Below are 6000 nucleotides of genomic sequence, written 5' to 3'. Positions count from 1 at the left end.
AATGGAGGTAGGAAGGAAATGGAAGGGTAGGAGGCATGGGAGGTCTGTCGTTCAGCTTTCCTTTGCTTGGTTTTGGACATTGCACTGTATTTTCTGATATTGTTAGTCTCCCTCTCTCTCTCTCTCTTTCATTCTCTTGCTAAGCCTTGCCAAGGTCATATTAAATTTAATGTAGTTACTTACAGATATAAACAGTCCTCTAAGGACTTTCTTAGGTGCATCCTATACATTTTGATATATTGCTTTTCAATTATTTCTCACTGCAGTTAAAAATATTTTGTTTGCTCTCATTCAACTTCTTGGACCCATAAGGTGTGTTTTGTTTGTTTTGTTTTTAAACTATATGGCTTCAAAATATTTGGAGATTTTACTGTTGATTTGTAATTTAATTGTTATTGTCAAAGGACATACTCAACTCCATTCTTAGATGTTTCAGAGACTCATTTTAGGGTCTAGTTGTTAAGGTGTCTTAGTGAATATACCATGTAAACTTGAAAAGAAGTGTATTCTACAGTTGCTGGGTGTAGCATTCTACAAATCTGTTATTCAAATCTTTAGTTCTACAAATTTTTATTTCTTTACTTGTTCTATGAATTGCAGAGGGATATGAGAGTTTAGAATTTGTGATTGTGGATTTGTCTATTTTCCCTTTAAGTCTGTCAATTATTGCTTTGTATTTCTTGAAGCTCTGTTTTTAAGTACATACACATATAGGAGTTTTGTGTTTTCTTGAAACATTCATGACTTCTTTATCATTATAAAATGTCCCTCTTTATCTCTGCTAATACTCCTTTTCTTGAACTCTCTTTTGCTAATGTTATTGTTTCCCCTAATGAAAATGTTTATTTCCAGAAATGAGCACGTAAGACAAAATTCGTGTCTATGTTTTTGAGTATTTAAGGAATGAATCTTTCTTAAGATTTTACTTTCATCCTGAATTTACATTATCCTGGATTACTGGTTCATATTACAGTTTCACACAGTTATTTAACGTGTGTAATAACCTTCCTTTGAAATGTATACATGTAAATAGATTACAAGAAAGTAATGGATAAGCAACCTAAAAGCTAGGAATGTATGAGGAGCTGTGAGTTTAGAGGAGGCAGACATTACTTTCATTGTGGAGAAGTGATATTAATATTTAGGACATTCAGTATGGTAGCAAAAAGAAATAAAATCCCAAAACTCAAACTGCCTTAAGCTAAAAAAGGATACCTTGGCTCGATTAGAAACATATAAAGGATGCGAGCATGTGGAGCAAGACTGCTTGGGTGTGATCCCTGGCATCGGCATTTACTAGCTGTTTGACCTAAGGCAAGTCACTTAACTTCTCTGTGCCTCAGTTTTCTATTTTGGAAAGGGATTCCCCAAATAGAATTGTTGTGAAGATTAGATGAGCATAACTCTTGCGTTTTGGAAAAATGTCTGGAACATAGTAACTTCTATATAATTGTGATGATTAGTAGCATTATTAAGAGTACAGAGTTAGACTAGCTTCACACATATCTGAACCTAGCTTTTCAAATACAGTTGGTCAAGAATTTCATTCTATCTTGATGCTGCTTTTCTTTCCCACTTTTTTGAGAAGATACTTCGATTACATAGATAGTACCGAGAATATACAGGGCATTCCCACATTCCCCACTCCTCTGACATTTTCCCACAGCAGCAACATCTTTCATCAGTGTGGTACATTCATTGCAATTGATAAATACCTTTTGGAACATTGACACTAAGCATAGATTATACTTTACATTTCTGTTTACACTCTCATTTGACTCTGTAGGTTATGGCTGGATATATAATGGCCTGTATCTGTCACTGTAATATCATTCAGGATGATTCCCAAATTCTGAAAATGCCCCTCTAATAGACCTGTTTTTCCCTCTCCCTAACCCCAGAACATCCATGGGTGACTGCCTCCACAGCAATGGTATTTCTTTCATTGCTAGAATCATAAGAAGTCTGTAGTAGAATACTGGTAAGTTACTTTTAGTCCACAGTTCATTTCCAATCCTGAGGACCCTGGGATGGTGATGCCCATTACGTCATTAATTGAGGGGGGCGTTGATCCCATATCCAATGGATGGGACTCTCTTGCTTGCAGTTGTAGGTACCCTCAGTTCCTTGGTATGTTGTTTGTCCATCACCTCCTCACCATTAGTTGTCCTGGGTGAGTCCATGGAACTGGAGAGTAGGTGTTGCCACTCCATTGAGATTAGGGCTCAGCTGGCACATGGACAGGCCAAAGATTTAAGTCTCTTTGATGTACTCCTACCAACTCTAGTACTAATTATAGGTTCAAATATAAGTTCAGAAGAGACATGAATAGGGAAACCACTGCTGAGTCTAACTCTGTCACGCCGGGGAGCATAAATACCAAATTGTGGCCCACTAGCAAGGGGCCAATGTCCTGAGCTGTCTGCCCTGACTCTAGTGCCTGGATGTCCCATCTCCTTAAAGGGCTTCACTGTTTGGGGCAGTATTTACTTTGGATGTCAATGAGATCCATTTGAGATGTGCCTAAGTGCTACCTCTGGGATGGCCTCCCAACTCACTTGGAAGTCTCTTAGCCATGCAAACTCATGTCTCTTTAGCTTTTCCCCTTTTTGGTCAAAGTTGTTTCTTTTTTTCCCCCCAGCTGCATTGTTTATTGGTACTTGGTAGCAATCCCACAGTAACAGGGAGCTTCATCCCTGGGAGTCCTGCCCCACACTGGGGAGAATTATTGCTTTTATAGCTGAGTTTAGCTAAGAGAGAGGCCACATTTGAGCAACAACGAGGTTCCCAGTAGGTAACTCTTAGGCACCCTAGGTCACTAGGCTAAGTTTCAATTTCAAGAGCAAAGGCTCATAAGCATTGTCTTTAATGTCAAGGGCCCTTCAATGGGCCATCCTCCTTTACAAGGCATTGTCCTTGTACTTGGGGCATTCTTGTTGTTCCATTAGAGAATGAGGCAGAGCTTCCTGGGATGGGAATTTGATATTCTTTGGGTTATTGTGTGAATCTCCATCCACTTTGACAATGTCCCACAAACATTTGAACACATTTATATTTCTTATATGTATACGAAGATGAACTTCTTCCTACATATCCCCCCTCAGTGACACCCCATGTAAAATAGCCACATACAATTAATAAGAAAATGAAATAGTAATGATTGTATTATATTATATATAGGAAGGAAAATACAGAAAAGATTAACAACAAGTAAAAGTAAATAATAAAATAATGAAAACCTTTTTAAAGAAAAATCTTTATTTTTACATTTTGCCTTTCATTACTGTAAGACTTTTGTCCTGTATATACAGTGATATTTTATTTAATATATCCCCCAGTGTCTTAAATTTTTTTCAGTGAAGTTTAAGTCACAGTTGCATCACGCACAGAATACAGAGATTTCCTATATACCCAATATCTACCCCTTTTCCCCCTTTCCCTCATCAATAACGTTTTATATGTGGATGGTACATTTGTTACCGTTGATGCACAAATATTGAAACAAAGCTACTAACCATCACCAACTGTTCACATTATGGTTTACATTCTGGACCATATACTTTTGTAAAACCTGATAAAATTTTATATGGCCTGTATCCATCTTTGCAAGATCATGCAGAACACTTCCACCACCTCCAAAATGCTCCTGTTGCATCTATTTTATTCCTCCCTCCCCTTCATATTCTGGCCCATGGCTACCACCAGGCTTCACTCCTTGACAAACAGGGTTCATAGTTAATTGCCTCCCCACTGAGGGCTTGTCACACTGTCCTCCCCTATTAGGCACTGCCATCACTCACAAGTGACCACCATGCCTGTTTGAGAACATAGCGGGCCTCCCTAGGATGGGAGTCTAACACCTTCCTGCTCATTATGTGGGTCTCTACTGACTGATGCATCACATTATGCCAATATAATCGATCACTCACACCCTCCCTAGACGCCAGCCCCAGGTGTGCCCTGGCCTGAATGCCCCCCATCCAACACCCTAACCCAGTAACCCTTCCTTGCCATATCACCAAATGAGCATTCCCAACATTGTAATTTCAGCCACATACCTGACAACCCCCAGTGTTCACCTGCTCCTCCCCCAATTCTGCCCCCACTTCTATGGATCATCCAGCCCACCCTCCCCACCCTACCCCCCTGTCAAACCTGCAACACACAACCCAATATTATCACTATATCCCTGTCATATCCCTTCACTACACAGCTACACACTTCTACCTTGTTATAGATTTGGTCCATATGGGCATTGGCCTAACACTTTCTCTCTTTCTATTTCCTGTAAACCTATCTTCCAGACTATCTCTTTGAATCTGCCAATTTGCTTTATTCATATTGGTGAGGTCATGTAATATTTGTGTTTCAATGTCTGGCTTCCTTCACTCAGCATGTGTTCCTCAAGGTTATCTAAGTTATCTTGTGTGTTAGTACTGTATCCTTTCTTACAGATAAGTAATATTCTATTGTTTGTATATACCACCTTTTCTTTATCCATTTATCAGTTCATTGACATTTGGGTTGATTCCAACTTTTGGCTATAATTAATAATGATGCTCTGAATATTGGTGTTCATTTATCCGTTCGTGTCCTTGCTTTCACTTCTTCTGGGTATATACCCAGCAATAGAGTTGCTGGATCATATGGCAGACGTATAGTTTGTTTTTTAAGGAACCGCCAGAATGCCCTCCACAATGGCTGCCCCATTCTCCATTCTGACCAGTAGTGGGTGAGGGTTCCCATTCCTCCGCATCCTCTCTAATAGTTGAAGTCCTCTGTTTTTTTAATAGCTGCTAATCTAAGGGTGAAAGATGGCATCTCATTTTAGTTTTGATTTGCATTTCCCTAAAGCACATTTTTTTCATGTGCTTTTAAGCCATTTGTATTTCTTCTTTGGAGAAGTGTTTATTCAAACCACTTGCCCATTTTTAAAATGGGTTGTTTTTTTATTTTTGAGGTGTAGGATTTTTTTTTATATGATAGATAGTAGATTCCTATCAGATATATGATTAGAAAATATTTTCTCAGATTGGGTAGGCTGCCTCTTCACTTTCTTGACAAACTCCTTTGAGGCACAAATGTTTTTAATCTTGAGGAGGTCCCATTTGTCTATTTTCTTTCACTGCTTCTGCTTTGGGTGTAAAGTTCATGATATCATTTCTTATTACAAGGTCCTGTAGATGTTTCCCTATGTTATCTTCCAAGATCTTTACTGTCTCAGCTCTTACATTTAGATCTTTGATCCATCTTGAGTTAATTTTTGTATAAGGTCTGAGATGGTGTTCCTCTTTCATTCTTTTGGATATGGATATGCACTCCTCCAAACACCATTTGTTATAGAGGCCATTCTCTCAGTCAAATGGGCTTGTGGTCTCATTGAATATCAGATGACTGTGTATGCGAGGATGTATATCAGAACTCTTCATTCAGTTCCACTGGTCAGTATCTCTATCCTTGTGTCAATACCATGCAGTTTTGACCACTGTAGCTTTGTAGTATATTTTAAAGTCAGGTAGTTTCTTTACCTGATTCCTCAGGTTGCGTTTTTCTTTTCCAGTATCTCTTTGGCTATGCAGGGCCTCTTGCCCTTTCAAATAGATTTCATGGGTATTTTTTTCATTTCAGTAAAAAATGATGTTGTGATTTTTATTGGGATTGCATTAAATCTCTATATCAGATTGGGTAGGATAGACATCTGAGCGATATTTAGTCTTCCTTTCCATAAACAGGGAATATTCTTCCATTTATTAAAGTCTTCTTTGATTTCCTTTAACAGTGTTGTGTAGTTTCCTGCATATAAGTCACTGACATCTTTAGATAAATTTATTCCTAGGTATTTAATTCTGTTAGTTGCTATTGTAAATGGTATTTTTTCCTGTTTTCCTACTCATATTGCTTATTACTGGTGTACAAAAATGCTACTAATTTTTACGCATTGATCCTATAACTTGTGACTTTACTGAACTCATTTATAAAATCTGGAAGCTTTGTTGTAGA

The sequence above is a fragment of the Dasypus novemcinctus genome, chromosome 13 (genome assembly GCF_030445035.2).
Source record: "Dasypus novemcinctus isolate mDasNov1 chromosome 13, mDasNov1.1.hap2, whole genome shotgun sequence".
Taxonomy (NCBI): Eukaryota; Metazoa; Chordata; class Mammalia; order Cingulata; family Dasypodidae; genus Dasypus; species Dasypus novemcinctus.
The sequence above is the reverse complement of the archived record's forward strand: the minus strand, read 5'-3'. Positions refer to the sequence as shown.